Source organism: Pseudonaja textilis, chromosome 5 (assembly GCF_049901715.1).
Source record: "Pseudonaja textilis isolate UNSWEBS1 chromosome 5, rPseTex1.2, whole genome shotgun sequence".
NCBI lineage: Eukaryota > Metazoa > Chordata > Lepidosauria > Squamata > Elapidae > Pseudonaja > Pseudonaja textilis.
In genome coordinates this window covers 3,132,492-3,155,349 of record NC_141994.1, presented here as the reverse complement: position 1 = coordinate 3,155,349, position 22,858 = coordinate 3,132,492, and the positions used below count along the sequence as shown (strand labels likewise).

Below are 22,858 nucleotides of genomic sequence, written 5' to 3'. Positions count from 1 at the left end.
ATTAAATATATGTGCAAAAGTTTGGAAAATCCCCTCATAACAGTATAAGTAATGTGTGCAACTGTTCTACATGCATGGAACAAAACTTTTATGAATGATTATTTGCACTGGTTCATAGATCAGTTTTCAAAACGTCTATCTCAAAGGATAATTCTCAAATAGAAATTCATTGAGGATCTAGGAGCATAGAAATAGAGTTTCCCTTCCATGTTTATTACATTTATTCTTCTATTCTATTTAAAGCTGGCTGCTATGATGAATTAGCCATTAAGTTCTGAAAATTAATTACATTCATATCATTCTCACATTTTAACAATTTAATAAAATGCAGTTCTTATTGTAAATGCAAACAAATGCAGTCATTTTAAAGGCCATAAATTTTTAAGCTTTCTCTTATTCAGCAGATGGCACAAGTAATGGAAAACTTAAAATTTTGATTATAGGATTTGGAAATGTAAATCATTTATTAGTTTACATTTAGAAAAGAAATCTATAGTGTTGAACAATTAACAACTCAGTCTTATATATGCCTATTCAAAAGTTCTGTCAGTTGAGTTCCTTAGTACCAAGCCTGAGCAAATATGGAACTAGATGGCAACCCAAAGTATTTGTTTTCATTTATTTTTTGCTACATGTTTCCACAAAGTTGCTTTCATTTTGGCCCCAAGAGGTAGACAGAGGTACACAAAATAACATTAAAAGGCAAAATATGGTATTTTAATATGTCATTATTACTTGATTAATAAAATGCATTGTAACGCAAACATTTTAATGTATCTTCTAAAAGGATGATACGCTTACATGAATTTAAGTGCCTGTGTAGATGACTATTATAATTAGTGCACAAATAGGAGCAGAGAGGCAATAACAAGGCTGCTTTGATATAAATATAGCACTATAAGATCTTTACTTTTTTCTAAAAATGTATGTCACTTAAGTAACACATTTTATACTAGTCTGGCATTAATGTTAGATTTTGAATGTCAGCATTTTTGCCTCCCACACTAGGCACAGAGTGGGAATGTAAGATCATAATTTTATGAATTAAACTACAAAGAAGTACATAAACGTGTAGCTTTGGATTCTGGGCCTAGTTATGCAGAGAATGCAATGTCTTCAAAGGAAGCTGTGGCAGTGTTTCTCAACTTGGGCTGGTTTCTGAGGTGTGGAATTGTGGAAGTTGAAGTCCACTCCTCAGAAACCAGCCCAGGTTGAGAAATAACGCTTCATGGGAATCTACCATCCAATCATCTGATGCAGCTCTCCCTGAAAAACAAAAAGAACACTTTGGATTAGATGTCGGGAGTTGAAACATTTTCTTGTGTAAAAGTTATTGTTTACAAGAATTAACTTTCCTTGTTTAGAATTTCTTAATGAATAGTTATTTCTGAATGAATAGTTCAGTTTAGGAATTCCAATACCTGCCAGAGCACTAATATAATATGATATAATAATACAATACAATACAATACAATACAATACAATACAATACAATACAATACAATACAATACAATGAAAAATCTCTGACTTAGGCAAAGAAAATATAGTATAAGCCTGTTGAAATACAATTTCTCATTCTGCTTTCTTACTCTTTATGGTTTTCCTTTATACAAAACAGTCTCAGCTAATTTCTCTTTGCATAATTTAACCTTCCTTTCATAGTTCAGACACATGCTTCTGGTGTATTCCTGTAAGGCAAATTTATAAAACCCTGCTTGCCACATATAGTATACTGTAGAATCTTTAACCTCTAGCTTTCAGGCCTAACTCATCTGAATTTGCCCTTCAAAATGTTGTCTGGTAGCTGCTAAGAAACAATTTTCAGTTTTGAAAAACCTTAGTGTGAATGATGCTTTTATTTATTTTACTTATCTCAGACCCACAAAACACATCCCTGGCCATTTTCCAATTAAATATAAACACACAAAGAGTGCCAGCAGTAGCACTAGATTTATATACTGCTTCACAGTGTTTTACAGCCCTCTCTAAGCAGTTTACAGAATCAGCATATTGCCCCCAACAATCTGGGTCCTCATTTTAGCGACTTCAGAAAGATGGAAGCAGGGGTGGGATTCTACCAGTTTGCACCTATTCACTAGAACCGGTTGTTAACATTCTAAGCAGTTTGGAGAACCAGTTATTAGAAGAAATTACTGGCCTAATCCTGTAAGGAAGGCAGGAAGGAAACATTCTGGTGTTGCTTACAGAAACTGCCTCTCTGTTAACCTTTATCACGTTCTTGGCAGGACTAGACTTCCTGTCTCAGGAATGTCTCTGGAGTTTTTTCCCCCTCCTTTGCTGGTACTTTGATTGTGTGGAGTGACTATTCAAAGTTACAATGGCACTGAAAAAAGTGACTTATGACCATTTTTCACACTTATGACTGTTGCAGCATCCCCACAGTCATGAGAGGTGAGGAGATGCGTGCCTCGATGTGAGTGATATTGAGTTGGCCACACCCAGCCAATAACATGACCACCAAGCCACGCCCACAGAACCGGTTGTTAAAAAAGTTGAATTCCACCCCTAGATGGAAGGCTGAGTCAACCTTGAGCCAGTGATACTCAAACTGCTGACAGTTGGCAATCAGAAAAATTAGCCTGCAATACTGCATTCTAACCACTACACTGTTACATTATATGTTGTTATTGTTAGTGTTTCAGTTCAGTTAACTTGGCTTTTCACAAATTAAATAATGAATTTTATAGATTTCAAAGCATCTATGAAGCTTCATTTTCTTGAGATTCTGGATCTGGACATTAGGTGAAATAACATAAACTGATTAAAAAACCTACTATTGATAACAGATTTTTAAACTATTTTTTCCCAATATACAAGTGCTTTTTTTCCTTTAACAAATCTGCAACTACAATAAAAAACAGGCCCAAATAATGATTTGAGAATTATAAATTTAATTTGCTTATGATTCACATTGACAGCTGAAAAAGCATTAAAATGCTTAACTTTGACAGGCGTATCTTTTTGTTATCTTGGGTGGAATAAAAAACCAAGAGATCAAAAACCATATTTGAGTTTCCTATTTATTAAATTTGGAGCATGTGAGAACATCTTTGATCTACATAGTAGTGAACAAAGATGCTAAGACCTAATAATCAATTGTATAAAACTTTAATTACCATTACAGTTGTGCTTGATTAATCAATTAAGCCTGTTTTAATTCTTCATCTAAAAGTATATGACTTCTTCCTACAAATATGTTATGGTTAGCTGATCACAGACCGCCGTTATGTTCAGCATATGGCACTGCAAAGAGATATGAAGTTTGTCCAGTCTTATGTTATGCTACATTTATAAAATAAATGCTATGGGAAATCCTATTATAATACTAGAAAAGGTATAAGAGCAAATATTTATGGAGATTCTTAGTCATCCAGGTCATGGTTGTCTCAAAAGATGCTTTTTTTTCAAAAGGCAACTGGACAGTCTCGTTTTTCTTCTCATCCAAGAAAGCTTCTTCAGCTCTGACTGGATGGTGGGGAATGGAAGGATTTATACCCCTTGCAGACATCTAGCCATTTGCATTCTTCTTTTTTAAAGTTTTTTTATGTCTTTGAAAGTATTTATCTATTTTATTTTTTCCATACCATAAGAAGGCATGCCATCCCACTTGGAGGTCATGTCCCTCCAACAGTAATAATCTTCTATTTCTCAGATTTGTGCATTCTTTCACCCATGTTAGTGCAGAGGCCTGTTAATAAAGCTCCCAATCCAGCAGTCCAAAGCCCCCATTCTTGTAACATTTCAGCCTTATTCTCACTCTTTTCCTTTGCCAAACATATTTCAAAATTATTGCATTTAATTTATCAGTGTTTTTTAATTTTATAGGAATCATTTGAAACAAAAACAGTAGCTTCAGCAGGATATTCATTTTTATAGTTGCTATTCTTATCATTGACAATTGCAAATTTTTCCAATTCTCCAGGTCAAGTTTAATTTGTTGTATTAACCTTATATAGTTATCTTTAATAGTTGCACATCCAGCTGTTAAATAAATTCCCAAATATTTTACTCTTTTAACTACCTGAAGGCCTATTTTTTGTCAGTTCTGTTTATCTGTAAGGTTTTTAGCTAATATTTTCATTTTTTCTTTATTCAGTCTCAACCCTGCTACTCCTCAATTTTCTCCATTAACTTAGGACTGAATTCTGTTCTTCTAAAATAAGTACCAGATCATCTGCAAATGCTTGTAATTTGTATTTTGCTCTTTTTATTTCCAAGCCTTTTATTTCTGGATCTTGTCTAATACCTCTATTTAATACTTCCAATGTTAATATAAATAGTAATTTGCATTCTTTTAGTCACTTTAAGGTGACTAACGGTGACTTAAGGTGCATTCTTTAAGGTCACTTAGAGGTTTGTCTGTATTCTAGGGTCACCTGAGTAATGCAAATACGTGTAAAGCCTTCTTGGAACCATTGAAAGAGCAAATGGTAGCAATAGGAGAGAGGGCCTTTCAGTAGAATTCCATTGAGTTGCTTATTCCTGAAGATAGAAGAGAAATGCACACCCTGCACTGTAGAAAGCGCAAACTCCACTGTAGAAACATGCTCTTGGATGTAGAGATACTACAAAGGCATGGGAAATGGCGGAGAAGCAAAGGAAGCAATGAAGTTGAGTTTTAGTTCCTGTTCCTCTCATTGTTTTCACTGAGCAATGCATAAAAGGGGGTTCTGGATGTGTTTCTTTAAGTAACATATACTACATTATTTGCAAGATTTGGCATTGATTATTTTTTTTAAACTTGGGAATATATTGCATACATGGCATTTATTTTTCTAGTATGACAGCAGCTTAGTGGGCATTTGACATGTCTATTCTTTTTTTTGACTTGGTAATAAATTGGTAAGACTTTGGAAGAGATGCATATTTGTTATAATGAATAATTTAAAACTTCATTCATTAAGTGTTCATAGGTATTTTGCTATTTTATTTGCAATTTGCCAAAACCAAATCATAATCACCCCTCCCCTGGGCTTCATGCTCAACAGCTGAACAGACAAGCTCCACATATATATCCTTTATTTAACAAAATAGAGGAAACATAGCAAAAGGAAAAAGGGAGACAGATAGAGGCTTCTCATGAATATATGTATGTCAGAATTGTAATGGAGCTAAGTAGGAGTTTGTTTTAGTTTTTGATAACATATTTCATTTTTCCACTTTATGTGCTGTTGGCAACCATAAAAATATCTATATAAATAAAGAGACAAATATGAAAAGTCCTAGAAGTTTTCACAGCAATGTAACGAAGATATTTGTTCTGTTGTTAAAGGAACACATGAAATTAAAGGAGGTTTCAGGCCTTTTCAGGACCTTTAGTCCTTAAGGGAATGAATATCAACTATGTGTCTCACCACTTAAAAACAGCAATAGCTGATTTAAACTTTCTTTACTCTGCTTTCCTTGTGCTAGGACATTTAACTTTATTAATATTAAGACATCAGTCCTAGAGTAGCCTATTATGATTCATGAGTAAAACCACCATGATTTTTCCAAATTAATTTGAAGTTATTTTACGGTTCACTTAATTTTAGAAAATCTTGCTATATAAATGGGTTGCCACTTCGTGCCTAGATATATTACATTTTGTGCCACTTCAAGAATCTAATTCATATTTGACTTATTCCCTCCCTCCCTCGCATACACAAAGGAACTGATATTATATGAAGTAAATTGAATAATAATATTGTTAGAAAGATACGACAAATGAAGAACTGTAATAATTCAGTGCAACTTTGCCAACAAGAATATCATTATTTTTATTTTAGATTTAGATTTGCTTTTCTCCAGCCACTACATGATGTTCGAAAGAGGTATACGCAACTGAAAGAGGCAAATAAAAGATAACTGAGAAAAGGTACACAGTTTAGAAAATTTCTTATTGCGGGGAGGAAGGTAATTGAGAATAGACATAGCAGAAGAGCATAAAACTAAGCACATGCAGAATACTGATTTAAAAATCCAGGAATATCTAATGAAGCTAAAGGATGAACAAATCATAACCAACAGCAGAGCCCTCGCTGCTCTCCCGACAGTGTATATTAAACTGTAATATTGTATTAGTGGTACATCATTTTACACTTTTAAAGAAGATTAAATGCTCATTCATAGGACTATGAATGTGTCAGAAGAAATGTCCATCTGGGTTCAGTTCCAAGTGGGAAGAAAGACACTTGGAAACATGGAGATTGCATGGAAAGATGGTTTAATGGTGGACAGCTGATTTGAGGTCCTGGGCAAAAAAATGCACATGAGAGAGAGAGAGATTTATAACCTCTGTTGGGCTTTGAACTTGCTTCTTGTTCCTGGCAAGAAATGTATCCTAATTGGTTGTCAGACTCCCCTGGGGCCATGCAGGGGTAACTTTGTAGGTTGTCTTGAGTCCCAAGCTTGGTTGAATCTTGCTGGGTGACGTAATGTGGAATTGTGGGCTTGGTGGGAAGAGGATGGCCATTCTAGATAGGAGTATACCATCCAGGGGTGGGTTTCTATCGGTTCTGTCCACCTCTGTAGAACTGGTAGCTCTGAAGAGCAGCAGACATAGAACCAGTTCTATGTCTGCTGATGTTTTTGCCCATCCGCCCATCTGGGCTCTTACTTGACCTTTATTTCCTGATTTTTTTCAACTTCAGCTGCCGTGTGAGACACAGCTGCAGTTAAAAAAGCAGGAAAAAAGGAGGTTTTGAAAGGCTGCTTCTCTGCATGCAGCATGCTGATGACGATTTACAGGTGCCCACCAGCAGCGTGCAGGGAAGCACATCGTAAATCATCAAACATCGTAAATGGCCGAACTGGTAGTTAACCCTGTTGGATCCCATCCCTGATACCATCGTTCAGTTGATTTCTTTGTGCTTCTTCCTTCAGTATCTTAAGGCATGATATCGGGGCATTCTTTAAACAATATTTCTTGCATTGATCCAAATTTATTTTTTATATTAATTTTTATATTGCTTATTTAGAGGTTCATTTTCCATAATTTACCCACAACACAAATAGCAATTTATTCACAGAAAAAAAAACAATTAATAGAAGTTCAGGTGTTCCAGAACAGGTTTTTTTAAAAATGTGACTATATACTTAAAGAATATAAAGAGTTTATGTTTAAACTGTTTTAGCAACAAATATATAGATAGATTGAATTATTATGACTAGAGTTAACAGAATTCATTTTTCCCTTCTCTTTTCAATCTTTCATTTCAGAGAGAATGAGATGCCAGAAGGGACATTCTGCCAAATATTGAGACCTTTTGATCCTCACCATCTAAAGATAGAGTGTTAAATATTTTATTAAAGCTCAAAGGAAGATATTATTTGTACATCCAGTTAACCACAATAGAAATTAAACTAATGCTCCATCATCTTTAGTACATTGAACATTGATCTCGGTAAATTGTATGGTAGCTTTTATGAACTTTTTCCAAAAAAGAAATAACAGCAGACCTATAGTAATGTGTATAGAAAGATCTCAGATTATTTCTAAGCAGATTTACTATTTAATTAATATATTTTAAAATCAGGTTTTCAGCCTGCTCATTCTTCCCCACACCAGCCTGGTTTTCCTACAATTTTTTGGACCACTATTGTTTTGTATGATTTTGCCATCATTTTCTACTTAATGAAATTATTTCTCGCATTTTTATCTGACCAACTGTTTAAAAATAGGGGGTCTTACATTTTCCTACACATATGATTTTCTCCCCGCTTTCAAGAAAAAAAAATGATCCTGCCCCCAAATTTTCAAATTTTCAGATTCTTTCTTATCATAGTAACACCAGTATTTCTGAATCAGTGATTTAAATCAATGACAGCTCTGAAGATGGAAGAAATACAGTCCTAATCTTGTTAAATCCTACATCCCATTCTTTTTTATGCTTGGAATATAAAGAGCTTATTTTCTTTCATTGTAATTCCATGCTCTATTTCTGATGCTCTTGCATATTGTATCTTCAAATAGAAACTACAGGTACTCCCAATTTACAACTACAAATTAGGACTGGAATTTCTGTTGTAAGTCATTGTGGTCACATTTGAATCATAATGTGACCAGACCAATTTTACAATTATTTTTATGGTTGCTGTAATCTGGCAAAAAAGTCAAAATCACGTTCATGTGACCACATGATGCTGCAACCAGTCATAAATGCCAAATGCCCAAATTGAGATCACATAATTGCAGAGGTGGAGGCAGTGATCGTAAATTCCAATTTATGTCATCAATGGCTTTTTCTGTCATTATTTCAAATCATCATTAATGGAATGGTTGTAAGTCAAGGACCAGTTATATATTTTAATTATTAATTAATTAATTTAATTAATTATTTGGAAGGTACTATGAGAGGAATAGGAAAAAAAATATTATTCTCTATCCTACCTCATTCTCTTTCCATTTCTTTTCCATCAAGAGACTAAATGGCATAATTTAATGACTTGGTCTTGCATTCTTTTGTCATTTCATTAGTAGAGACTAGCTTTTGTAGACACTAGCATCTGCTGATACAAATCTATATTTTTATTAAGTATAATTGCCTCAATCATTATCAAGGCAGCATCTGTGTGGGTTTTTTTTATTTTTCATTGTTGCTTATAAAATCCCTCCCCGTTTTTCATGTCTTCCCATAACTACTGTTAAGGCTTTTAAGATTGGCTGAATGTTTTGAGAATTTTTCAAATCACTTGTTAAAGGAATGAAGACTGGCTCTAAGTCTGTTTAAATTTCAGGAATGGAGATCTCTAATTTCAGTATCCAATCATACTCAGAATGACTCCACGTTGAGTATTCGAGGCCTAGTAATGATAGGGATTTTTATGGTAGCTATAAACAGGCTGGTATACAGGTCCTAGTAATATCCAAAATAGTGGGTGCCCTATTTGAATTCCAAGCAAATATGCCACAGAATCCAAATACAGTACATTGCAGAGGCTTCTAGGCTAGGGCATAGACAATTCATTTGATCCTCCTGAACCTCCCTCCTATTGAGCTTACTTCCAGGGCTTCAGATTGCAAGAGAAGGCTGAGAAAGTGATTTTTCAAATAAGCTTGTCATTATAGAATTTCACAGAGAGCAGTCCTTAAGAAGTTTCCTTGGAAACCACTGGACTGTTCGTTCTGAGATAGCTAGACTTTTCTATTGACATTTAGGGAGGTTGATTAGATCATACCTTCTTCTATAACTCCTCACCTTCTCAATTTTCTGGTAGAAGATTGGAAAATGCATGTTTTAAAAGTGTGTACCCTGTTTCTCCAAAAATACGGCCTCCCCCAATAGGAAGTCCCAGCATGTTTTATAGGCATGAAATGAAATTAAGCCCCTCCCCCCAAATTAAGGCCTATATTAAAACATGCGAAATGGGGGGAATATTGTGGGGGGGCTTGCCGTTAGGAAGTACTTTTGTTGCACATCCGGATATGGTGCTGCCTGCGTTGACCCTGATACGAAGTGCCCCACCAACGCCGAGGTCAACATCCAAGCCGTCGCCGCCTGCCCGAAGATGCAAGGGGGGGGGGAAATTAAGTCACCCCCGAAAAGACGGCCTAGCCATTTTTTCAGGGCTCAAAAAAAAAATAAGACCCGGCCTTATTATATAAGAAACACGGTCGTTGTGATGGTTGAACTGTATTTCTAAAATTTTTGTTGCCATTCTCTCATTGTTGATGCTGCTCAGTCTATTATACTTGGGTGGCTAATAAATACAAAGAAAAGCCAGTTTGAGCTAGCATCAAGGTACCAGGCTAGAAGCCAGGAGGTTGTGAGTTCTAATCCCACCCAAGGCATGAAATCAAATCAAATCAAATCAAATAAACCTTTATTGTCAGAGTACAACCTGTGTACAATGAGATTGGCTGAGTCTCTCTTCGTGTGCCCCCCACAACACAACTCACAGTGAAGACAAAAAAGAAAAATCCCTAACCCAGTGAATCCTACTAACAAACACAATATCTTATTGTACCATGTGAACTTATTGCCCAACGCGCCAGTCCCACAAGTCTATCATACTATGTTGACATGAGATTATTTTCCATTCAGGAGTCTGACAGCCCACGGGTAGAAACTAGATGGGTGATCTTCCGTCAGTCACTCTCTCTCAGTCCAACTCACCTCATATGGCTGTTCTTGTGGGGAAAGTAGGAGGAGGAAAGTGTGCTGGATAGTTTGCTACCTTGAGTTATTTGTAAAAACAATAAAGGTGGGATACAAATAAGGAAATAAACTTACATTTCCCTTTGGAATCAAACGGACAGTGAATCCAGGCCATCAGCAATAGCCATAAGAACTTGAAAGGATGTTGTTATTCTTTCTGTGCATATCATTGTGGTTCAGTTTCATGATCCTCTTGAGTATCATCTAACTGAAATACTGTAAAATTAAATAAATTTTATTTATTTTATTATTATAATTTTATTTATAAATTCTATTTAATTTGCCATGGAATTATTATCATTACAGTAATGAAAAATCTACAATCTTTCAGTGCTACTGTGTAGAAAAAGGCAATTTTCAGGGACTTTGAATTGCTATTGGCAATGATATGAATAACTTCATCTACCAGCAACACTTCAGTGGATCAATCATTCAGCAGACTATCACATTTTATTGTTTTAACCACAAGTTAGGATAGAAAGTGGGAAAAACTCATAGTTGCAAAAGAAATAATATGCTTGCACGATATAAAGCATTCGTAATATCTTACAGTTTTGACCAGTACTGTCCTTGGATAGGGGAAGAGAGTCAAAATCTGCAACCTGGATTTGCAGGATCACAATCCAAGCACTGAGATTCAAATGGGACAGAACCACAGCCATTATCTTGCAGATTATAACACGTGTTCCCCTCCCCCCTATATACACACTGTCTTATTTATTAAATTACTGGTTAGAAATTTAGCTTAGACTTTAAAAGGTAAGAGACTGCTATTGACGATAAGAAATACTCTATAGTAAAAAGCTAAAAAAAAAATAACTTCTTTCTTTATACAATCACATATAACATTTCTTTGAAGAGCTAATTTAAAATCTTGGATTAAGAGTCAAAACAACAACAGCAACAGAACAGCAGTGTATTATATCTTCCATGAAATCACCCTGGACATTACAACCATAATGATAGTTGTGTGGGCTCCTGAAAAAAATGACTTATAATACATCCTCAAAGTTGGGACCATCATAACAGCCGCACAGTTCCATGATTACAGTTTGAATGCATGGCAGTTGGCCATACTTTTGATAGTTGTAGTATTCTGTGGTCAGATGATCACAATTTGCAGCCTTTTGGGGCAGTTTCCAACAAGCAAGTTGGATTGAGGATGCTGGATTCATTTAACAATTGTGGTGATTTGCTTAATGACCACAGTAAACATTGCTGTAAAATCAGGCCCAGTCATCTTATGACTCAATTAATGACCATATTGCTTAGGATCAACATTCTGGTCCCAATTGTGGTTGTTGGCAGGTAAGCTTGTTATTTACAATAAAGTTAATATACAAACAAGCAAGCAATAGCACTGATAACGTTACCTAGTTTGGATAATGAAATATCTGCAAAAAAACAGCCAAGCTCAGAGACTACCAAGGACCCCTCACAAACAAACAAATTTAATTCATACAATTTCAGGCTTAGAGCGTTAAAGGAGACATTCCAGTAGTTTGTATTGGAATATCTGCTACTTGTTATAGTTCAAGCCTCATTTGAAACAGAAATTGAACTCTAAATCCCTAAGTTAAGAAACTATCATGTTTCTTAGATAAAACATTTGTTATGCTTACTTTAAGAAAACCAGTAATGTACTTAATAATATTATAAATAAGTTGTCTCAAATAAGAGATATTACCCTTGAAAAATCTTCTTTTTCATTTTGCAGTCATTTAAAATCATCACAAAGTTTTTGCAACTATTGAGGATAACTTTCTCTACCCTTATGCTTAAGAAAGTCTGGCTTTTATCTGTTACCAGGTCCATCCTTATATTTCTAGCAAATCTGGATACGGAAACATTCAAGGCAAGATGCCAATTCAAGAAAAAGGTACAAAGAAAGCTAAGACTACACTATTTTATTCATGTTCTAAGCAGGGAATACCGGAAACATACCTTCATATGAGTTATGGAGATGAAGGACAGAATAGGATGAGAAATACAAAACAAAAATAAAAAAGAAACAAAACTTCTAGTTCAACTGCACCCAAATATACAAAGATTCCTTTGAGCCATACATATCAACATTTCCTTTGAGTGGAAAAACAGTGAAATTGCAAATGTTTATCAGGAAAGATTCAGCAGTTAAAATTTCTCCCCTCGGGGGATTGTTGAGTGATTTGAAAAGAAATGCAAATCTAATCAGTAAAGGCATCTTAGTTAGTTCAATTATATTGTCTTGCTTATCCCTGCCTTGTAAGTCATTTACATCATTCCAAAGTTAATGAGTTTGATTCAGATGTAGGTGTTATTAAAACAGAGCCACTGAAGGAAATAAGGAGAAATTTTTGGACAGTGAGAGCAAGCAACCAATGGAACAGAAGTTGCCTTCGGAAATTGTGGGAGCTTCATCACTTGAGACTCTCAAGAAGAGATTGGACTGCCATTTGTCAGAAATGGTGTTGGGTCTCCTGCTTGGGCAAGGGGTTGGACTAGATGACTTACAAGGTCCTTCCAACTGTTAATCTGTTAAATCTGTTAAATAACTAAATCTAGGTGCAGCCAAAAACAGTAAAGCAGGACTCTGAAATCATGATTACTTGAACATAGTCTTGATGCTACTCCTCTTTGGAATAATGTAATGTTAGAGAATAATGGAAAGGTTCCATATTACACAAACAAAAAAGCAACCAACCACATTATGAATTAGAATTAACTCTTTAAAACTGAACTCAATTTTGGTTGACCAGATGGATCCGTGAAGGTAACTTTCTTAATGTTAATATGGAAGTGGTTTGCAAAAGCTGTCTTCCAAGATGTTTTTTCCCCAATTCTCAATCTAGCCTAGCAGTTTTAGTAGTCATCCATCCAAGTACTAACCAGATCTGACTTTGCTTTGGGGTTCTGTTGTTATTGTCATTTTATAATCATCATGAGTCAGCTGGATGCTGCTATCTAAGCTGGAAATTATGTGTTAATTAGGTAAGTTTTTATATGGTTTGAAGAACTTTCTTAAGTAAAAACTCTTATAACATCATATTTTTAATACTTTATTTCTGTTTTGGGAGTGGATGTTCCATCTGATTCTAGAGTTGTCCATCATTGTTCTTATTTTATTTGCTAGCTGCTGATTCCCTTCAAGGAAAGTAAGTATAATTGACCTTAGGGGTAATACAATGATGAAGGTATACTATAAGTTTCACATTTGAACACTCTCACAATATTAATACAACGCTGCACATATGGACTTGAAGACGGTTCAATTCTTTCCTAAACTATGGATTTTAGTTTCTAGTTACATGAATAGTAGGCGTGCAGTGTTCTTATACGTTCACAATTTTGTAGAGATCAACGTAGAATCAGGTTAGAAAGTTTTCTGTAAATTGAGGTGTTTATTTCTTCTGATTCTGCTTAGATATATTTCAATGCTTGTACATTAGGTGATACGTTGGCTGTTTTATTGTAACATACTAATGGAACATTTTATTTTTATAGATTTCTTCTTATAGCTTCAAAGGATTTCAAAATCTAGTTGACTGTAGCACATTGCTCAGAAATATCACATGACAATAAGCCTTTTGCACTGAAATCAGTGGTAGGATTCAGCCGGTTCACACCATTTAGCACGAACCAGTAGTTAACTTTTTCTGCCGTTTGGCAAACCAGCTGATCCCACCATTGGGCATCCCTGTCCTGCCCTGCCCCATCCTGCCTCTTGCCCCTATCCTCCCAGTCTTTCCTAGCTTGGCTGGCTTTTTACCTAGGTTTGTCCAGCTGTCCGGGGGGAAACAGACAGTGACTTGGAATGGAGATACCCCACCTGCCGCAGCTGCCAGCGGGTGGCTGGAAGGTAAGGCTGAGGGTGGACGGAGATCCAATCTGGACTTTCCGTGCTCAGCTGAAGGGTGAGTGGGTAGGTGGGGGAGGGCCAGCTGGCAGAGGGGCGATGTGGGTGATGCGACCCTGGTCACCTTCCAGCTTGCAGTGCGCACACCACTCTGTTCACCGTGGTTTCCTGTGAAGGTAGAGGCTAATGGCGAGCGAGGGAGGGAGACCCGCTTTGGGACCGCCACACTTGGCCAAAGGGCATGCGTCATTGGATGGGCTGACTTGTGGGGGAGGGCTGGCTGGCAGAGGGGCTATGCAGGTGGTGCAGCCTTGCGGTCCTGTCCACTCCCTGCCCACTGGTAGCCAGGGGCAGATGAACTGCCTCTTTGTCCATTTTCCACCCAACAGCTGGACAAACGTAGGCAAATAGCCAACCCTCTTGTGCTTCTCTCACCTCCGTGGGTTTAGGTGGACAGTCGGGAGTCTGGAGCAGGGAAAGGCTCAAGCGCACCGAGATCCAGGCCTGGCTGCGTCCCCAAGCAGCGATCCCAACCCCGACCGCTGCTGCTGCAATCTTGTGAGCCAGCCAGCCTAGTCTGAGCCTGCCAGCCACTCCTGGGCAGACTCCCGAGGACCGCACACAAAGGGATAATTTTCCCGGGCCCTGGAGAGACTGGCAGGCAAGGCCAGATGGTGAGGACTTCGTGTCCAACAAGGGGGCCAGGTGGTTGGCTTCAACTCAAGGGTGGGATTCAATTTTTTTAACAGCTGGTTCTGTGGGCATGGCTAGGTGGGTGTGGCTAGGTGGGTGTGATCACGTGATTAGATGGGCATGGCTTTTTTTGTTTGCAGCACGCCACCCTGGATTTTATTGCCTTCTGGGCCTCACGGAAGTCTCCTTGGGTGAAGCAGTAAGACAGTGACGGAGATCATCGGAACAGCTGATCATCAGAACAGCTGATCATTGGGAGGGGGAAAACACTTTAAGGAGTAACTGGGTGGGGGAGAATGGAGTCAGCGGTGTTGCGCATGTGCAGTAAACACTGACTGGGCGGAGAGGGGCAGGGCCAGCCAGGGGCATGATTTGCTGGTTCTCCAAACTGTGCAGAATTGTAACAACCGGTTCTATAGAACCGATCCTAACCGGTAGAATCCCACCTCTGCTTCCACTCCTCCCTCTTTTGGGCAGATTTACAAAGAAGGGGCAGGGAACTTCAAGGAAGGCACACCATGCAGCTCCCACCTCACCCACCCCACTGCTGACAGCTCTGGGCAGTGGTTCGGTTTTCCCTGCTGGTCACAACCCTGATTCCTACCTGCTCTTTCCTTTCTCCCATGGCTGGTGGCAGAGAGGAAGATGAGGCAGAGCTGAGCCACTGCAACTTGACCCCCTTCCCCAGTCCATATCTTGTCCCCCATGGCTGCCCGTGAGGGGAGTGGCAAGGAACCATGAGGCTGCGCCTCCTGCATCACCCCTCTGCCAGCTAACACTCCTCCACCCAACCGCCCACCTGGTCAGGACGGACTGTGGGAGTGCCTGGCCTCCCGGCCACCAGCTGATGGGGAAGAGGCCGAACAGTGCCGGGTGAGGAATGGCTGGGGGAGGTGAGGCATCCCTCAATGTGAGTGATATTGAGTTGGCCATGTCCACCCAATCACATGATGACCGAGCTACGCCTATCTAGCTGGTCATTAGGGCAGAGAACCGGTTGTTAAATTATTTGAATCCCACCACTGACTGAAATCCTATTCATTATTTCTCATGCAATGGAGGAGGAGGAGGAGGAGGAGGAGGAGGAGGAGGAGGAGGAGGAGGAGGAGGAGGAGGAGGAGGAGGAGAAGAAGAAGAAGAAGAAGAAGAAGAAGAAGAAGAAGAAGAAGAAGAAGAAGAAGAAGAAGAAGAAGAAGAAGAAGTCGTCTCAAATTTTAAAAGGAAGATAAAAAGAAATTTTATTAATATCCTCTCTACTTTATCTATTAAGATTATATTATGCATGCATAAATGTCAAAGGGTTTCATGACTTTGAAGAAACTCTGATCTGAACTTAAGTAATGGACAGTAAAATCTAAGATTGATTGAAAAGTTATCAAAATATTAATAGTATCTGTCTAAGCCAGTATGCAATTTATTTCAAGAAATGCCGCAGTGATTATAGATACAAAAAGGGATGGTTGCATAAGTTCAAATTACTAGACTGACAATTGTAGAAGTCTTCTTGCAGCCCTATTATTAAATATGATGTGAGTGCTGTACTTGTATAATACTCAACGTGTCCCTGCGTCTCTGTGAGACAGGACAGTTGCCTTTCACCTACCCATTCGTTATATACTTCTCAGACAAATATAGTGCTAAGGTTGTGTGATTTACAACACAACTTCAGTTCAAACACATGGAAATCCAGGCCTAAAAGTTGCATCTTTTGTTTCAGAGCTGTCCCAACTTTAGCAGCTTTAATGGCTGCCTCTTTGCCGCTGGCAAAAAGAGCTTTGCGGTATCCCTGGGATTGACAGGATGCGGTCTTTACTTTCACCATCTCTTTGGGACGGTTTAGATCCAATTGGACCGTCCAGGAGCAAAGATATTGGCAGCAATCTCAGACCTCCAAGATCACATGCCGTATCGTTGCGACGCCAGCTCTGCCCAATCTTTCTTAATGGGCACAAAATATCTGCTGGGGATATTAAAAAGACTGAGTCTGCTTCCTGTCTCTAAAAAAAAAAGGTTTTTCCATTACTCCCTTTGTGGAAATATAATATTCTGGCTTTTTAAATATTCCTCAAAATATTTCATTCTTCTAGAACAGGGGTGTCAAACTCAAGGACAGTCCGATGAAGCCGAATCTGGCCCACGTGGCCATCCTGGAAACTGTAAGTGTCTGGCATGTGCCAAATTTGGCCCAGTCCCTGCCATCCCAGTGGGTGTGCGCGCGCACAGGCCCAGTACTTCATCGCCGCATGCAGACTAACTAAGCTAGTCTGTGAGACTATAATAAAAAAGTAGTTCAGACCTTCCAACCTCGCAAGATTTTTTTTTCATGAGAAGTTGGAAGGTCTGAACTATTTTTTTTAAAACCATAGTCCCAAAGACCACTTTATTTGCTCTGCACGCAGCGGCAAAAGGAGCTGGAAAGGTTAATGAAGGGGTGTGTGGCTGCCCTGGATGGCGGGAGTGTGTGAGGGTTTGGCCTGGCTGAAAGGCTCTCAGGTAAGCTGGGACAGCGTGGGGTGGGTGGGCTCACTCTGCACCCCCCCTGCCTTGCTTCGTCCTCCACCCCGCCCCCGCCACCTTGCTTCATTCTTCGCCACTTCTTCTCCTGGCTTGCCGCCGTAACCTAGCAGGAGGCTGAGCAATGCACTAGTGCAATGGCCAAAAGGTGAGGCAGGATGGCGGAGTACAAAGCAAGGTGGAGGGGTGTGAGGAGCTGCCCCACACCCACACCCACACCCACACTGGCTTATCTGAGCACCTTGCCAGCCAGTCACTGAAGTGCCACAACTGCTGCCACAGCAACGCAGAGACAAAGAGAGAGAAGGGGGGGACTTTCCAAACTCTGTGTATGTGTATGGGGGAGGAGGGATGAGAGAGACCAAGTGTGCAGTCCCTGCTTTAGTTGGGGTATTCAAGCTTCGGGTAGCGGAGGGGGAAAAAGAGCCAATTGAACAGCGGTTTACCTCCTTGTCCTTCCCACTCAAGCAGTGCAGGCTCTGCGGGAGAGCAGGGCTTCTCATTTCTTCTCATTTCTCCCACGGCATGACAGTCGGGGCATTCCAGCTGCTGGCGGTGGCAGCCACCTAAGCAGTCATGATTGCCACCTCCCCAACCAACTAGCCAGCCAGCCAGCCAGCCAGCACTGTCTGACCTTGCCGGCTGGCACAAAGCCTCACCATTATTCTCCTCCTCCTCCCCACCCAAGCGGCAGCGGGCTACTCAGGACAGGATATAATTCCTGCCCCAGCGCAGCGAACTCCAGCAGGCCAGATGCCGGTGTGAAGGACCTGGCTCAGTTGAATGCTTCATTCAGCCTTCAAACAGTAAGGCTCGCTGTGGAATAAGAATTGACTGGGTGCAGGAACAGTGCTGGTATTCTATTGGTTTGGCCCGATTTGGACAAACTGGTAGTAAAAAATGTTACCATTCAGCCAAACTGGTAATAAAAAAACCAGCTACCAGTTTGGTCGAACCAGTATTTCTTTTGTTTCCTTCTGACAATCAGCTGTTCCCATCCACTCTCTGTCTTACTGCTTTGCCCAGGAGGCTTCCTTGAGGTCCAGTAGGCCAAAAACAGACTGCGGTGGGGTGTGTGTGTGTGTGCAGCACTCCATTTTTTTGACTTCCTGAGCAAAAATGGCCTCCCAGGAGGCTTTCCTGAGGCCCAAGAGGCTAAAAAACAGAGCGTGTGTGTGTGTGTGTGTGTGTGCAAAAAAAGCCATGCCCACCCAATCACATGGCCATGCCCACCTAACCACGCCCACAGAACCGGTAGTAAAAATATTTTCATCCCACCCCTGTGCAGGAACCAACGCCGTCTGTGGTCCTGGTGTGCTGCTTGCTTGCATGTGCCAACCTTACTGTTTGAAGGCTGAACGAAACCTTCAACTGAGTGAGGAAGCACTGCAGGGCCAGGCCCTTCACACCTGCATCAGCCCACTGTAGTTCACTGCACCAGAGCAGGAATGAGACCCTGTCCTGCAGAACTCACTGCTGCTTGGGTAGGGAGCATGACAACAACAAGGAGAAGAATGGCGAGGCTTTGCACCAGCTGGCAGGGAGCAGGTCAGGCAGTGCTGGCTGGCTGGAGAGGGAACATCATGGCTGTTTAGGTGGCTGCCGCCGCCAGCAGCTTTAATGCCTGACTGAAGCTGGGATAGATAGATAGATAGATAGATAGATAGATAGATAGATAGATAGATAGATAGATAGATAGATAGATAGATAGATAGATAGAATAAATGAAGGAAGGAAGGAAGGAAGGAAGGAAGGAAGGAAGGAAGGAAGGAAGGAAGGAAGGAAGGAAGGAAGGAAGGAAGGAAGGAAGGAAGGAAGGAAGGAAGGAAAAAATTCTTTATTGGCCAAGTGTGATTGGTCACATATTGGCCAAGTGTGATTGGACACACAAAGCCCTTGTCTTTGGTGCATATGCTCTCAGTGTACATAAAAAGCAAAGATACATTCATCAAGAATCATAAGGTGATACACTTAATGATAGTCATAGGGTACAAATAAGCAATCAAATCATACTAGGAGACAATCAATATAAATCGTAAAGATCAGTGGTGGGATTCAATTTTTTTTACTACCAGTTCTGTGGGCGTGGCTTGGTGGGCATGGCTAGGGAAGGATACTGTAAAATCTCCAGTCAGAGGTGGTATTTGCCGGTTCTCCAAACTACTCAAAATTTCCGCTACCAGTTCTCCAGAACTGGTCAATGCTGAATACTACCTCTGGTAAGGATACAAGCAACAAAGTTACAGTCATACAGTCATAAGTAGGAGGAGATGGGCGAAAGGAAGGATGGGAGGATTAATAGTAATAGTAATGCAGGCTTAGTAAGTAGTTTGACAGTGTTGAGGGAATTATTTGTTTAGCAGAATGATGGCATTCGGGAAAAATCTGTTCTTATGTCTAGTTGTTCTGGTGTGCAATGCTCTATAGCAGTGGCCCCCAACCTTTTTTTGAACCAGGGACCAGTTTCACGATTATTTATTCTTCCACGGACCGGTACCTGAGTAACGCAAGACTCCACCGCCATTGGGACGGCTCTTCGTTCGAAGCCACCCCCCCTTCGACGAAACTAAGGCGCGAGCACCCAAATGCCGCTTTCCAACTGAAAACCCAGAAGCACTTTCCAACCGAAAACCCGGACGCGCCGTCAAAACAAGATGGCAGCACCCAAGCTTTGCGGCCCGGTAAAAAATGATCCACAGACCGGTACCGGTCCAGGGACCGGTGGTTGGGGATCCCTGCTCTATAGCATAGTTTTGAGGGTAGAAGTTGAAACAATTTATGTCCAAGTTGTGAGGGGTCTGTAAATATTTTCACAGCCTCCTTTTTGTCTCATGCAGTATACAGGTTCTCAATGGAAGGCAGGTTGGTAATAATTGAATTCGCCACACCAGAGGAGAAGTAAGAGGCCCTGCTGTCCCGCAGAGGCTGCACTGCTTGAGTTGGGAGGACGAGTAGAAAAACCGCTACTCAGTTGATTCTCCTGCCCCTCCCCACTGCCAGCAGCTTGAATGGCCGAACTAAAGCAGGGATTGCACGCTTGCTCACTCTCATACACATACACACACACACACACACACACACACAGAATTTGAAGAGACCTTCCCCTCTCTGTCTCTCTGCGGCAGCAGTTGCAGAACTTCAGTGCCTAGCTGGTGGGGTGCTCAGGTAAGCCAGTCCGGGATGAGGGGAAGAAAACTCCGTACCCCGCCGCCTTGATTCCTACTCCACCACCATCACCCGCCTCGCTGCTCAGGTGGCTCCTTCGCCCACGCCTGAATAACTTCTGCTAAAGAAAGCAAAGAAGGAAAACTGAATTTTTCAGATTATAGTTTCTATTTATTGCACCAATAGACTTCTTTGCATTCAAATAAAAACCTGGTATTAATGCTTCCTTCTTCAAAAATTTCTTCCCAAGTTTTTGTTAGCCTCAGGCAGTGTTTCTCAATCTTGGCCACTTTAAAATACATGGACTTCAACTGACGTTGAGAAATGCTGGTCTAGGGTCACCAAGAATTAGTCTGATAGCTAAGCACCCTTTAAGACAGGATCTCCAAACTTGGCGGCTGGCTGGGGAATTCTGGGAGTTGAAGTCCACAAGTCTTTGAAGTTTGAAGACCCCTGCTTTAAGACGAAGAAATGCTTTTATCAGCTGTTTCTATTATAAGCAGAGTGACCATACTTTATTGGGAAAAAAAATAAAAGATAAACCTGAAAAAGGGATAGAAGGTAACAAGTTTTGCTTTACAAAGGAAAATTCAAGAACAAAAAACTACATATAACACAGATGATTACATTACATCTAAAGACACTTTTCTGAAATAAAAGATGTGTGGATGCTTCAATATATAAGGCAGATGCTTCCACAGTCTGTGAAGTGAGCTGTAGCTTAGGATCTTGCAATGAAAGCAGAGGTGGTATTCAGCAGGTTCTGACCAGTTCTGGAGAACCAGTAGCGGAAATTTTGAGTAGTTCGAAGAACCGGCAAATCCCACCTCTGACTGGAGATTTTACAGCATCCTTGGCCCTTGCCACGCCCACCAAGCCACTCCCACAGAACCAGTAGCAAAAAAAATTGAATCCCACCAGGATTGCCATCTGGCCGTTTTTCCAGCCAAATTCGAGAAATCTGGCCATATAGAAATCTGTTTGGCCGTGAAAAAAATCATGTCTCCAGCCAAATATATTTGGCCGGAAATTTGGCCATATGAAAGTTGCTTAGCCGTGAAATCAAAATTTTAGCTGATATATATAATTCTATATATAATTGCTATTTTTGTGTCGTTTTATTTGTTTAGTGATTATATTTTTTCAATGGGGGGGGGAATCCCCCTAAAAACCCTCATGCCCTAGCTCCCTCCTCCTCAGGATCGCTGCATTTGGCCCTGAGCTTTCCAAACGGTAGTAGCGGTTATTTGAAGTGAGCTGCCTAGCCTGGATGTGAGTAAAGAAACGCAGAAATTCCCATGACGTCACGTCACGTTATCGAATAAAGACTATTTTTTATGATTTGATTATTTAAAAACAGAAAAAAAAAACAATATATCCTCATGTTATATTGCATAAAAAAAATTGGCTGGAAAATTTGGCCATGAGAGAAAATAATTTGGCCATATTTTGACTTGAGTTTGGCCGCAGAGCCAAGCTGCGATCTGGCAACCCTGAATCCCACCACTGAATGAAAGGTGTCAATCTTAAAAAGAAAATACTCTACCTGACTCTGTGGTTTCTTCCCCAAACCCCAAAACCTTTAACCTTAGACTGTCTACTATTGACCTCACCCCTTTCCTAAGAGGTCTGTAAGGGGCATGCATAAGCACCAGACTTGAAATTCTAGAACTAGAAAACCTTGAATTACGCCGTCTTCGGTCTGATTTAAGCATGGTATATAAAATCATACATTGCAATGTCCTACCTGTCAATGAATACTTCAGCTTCAACCATAACAACACAAGAGCACACAACAGATACAAACTCAAGGTTAACCGCACCAAGCTTGATTGCAGGAAATATGACTTCAGCAACCAAGTGGTCAATGTCTGGAATACTCTACCTGACTCTGTGGTTTCTTCCCCAAACCCCAAAAACTTTAACCTTAGACTGTCTACTATTGACCTCACCCCTTTCCTAAGAGGTCTGTAGGGGGCGTGCATAAGCGCACCAACGTGCCTACCGTCCCTGTCCTATTGTTTCTTTTATTTTTATTTTATTTTTCTTATATGTACTCATTTCATGCATTCATAATTATGTATACACTTTTACTTATTATCTCGTAAACAATTGACAAATAAATAAAATAAAATAAAAAAATAAAAACGTGCCTACCGTCCCTGTCCTATTGTTTCTTTTCTTTTTTTCCTTATATGTATCCATTCCATGTATTCATAACTATGTTTATACTTACACCTGTTATCTTAGCTTGACAAAATAAATACATAAAACAAATAACCCTTGGGTACAGCTGGTCCAAACTCAAGACTCAAAAAAGGCTACAGCAAAAGCAAAAGGCTTTCAAGGCGGGAAGACTACACTTCCCGACAGGCATCGGGAACATTCCCCCCCACCGATGATCACATGACCTTTCCTATTCGCAAACCTACCCTGCCGGCCGTGTCATAAAGATCGTGGCCGCCGCGCCCCCCCCCCTCTGGGGAAAAC

At 40.1% G+C, this 22,858-nt stretch overlaps 1 long non-coding RNA gene across 1 annotated transcript; it reads right to left on the bottom strand.

The window, feature by feature from the left end:
- Positions 1-555: 555 nt before the first annotated feature.
- On the bottom strand, positions 556-22,846 carry LOC148125510 (uncharacterized). The gene is made up of 3 exons (XR_015743731.1): positions 22,801-22,846; positions 10,237-10,377; positions 556-1,266 (listed from the first exon to the last, which is right to left on the bottom strand). It is a non-coding gene; the product is annotated as an uncharacterized LOC148125510 (long non-coding RNA).
- Between the last annotated feature and the right edge of the window lie 12 nt (positions 22,847-22,858).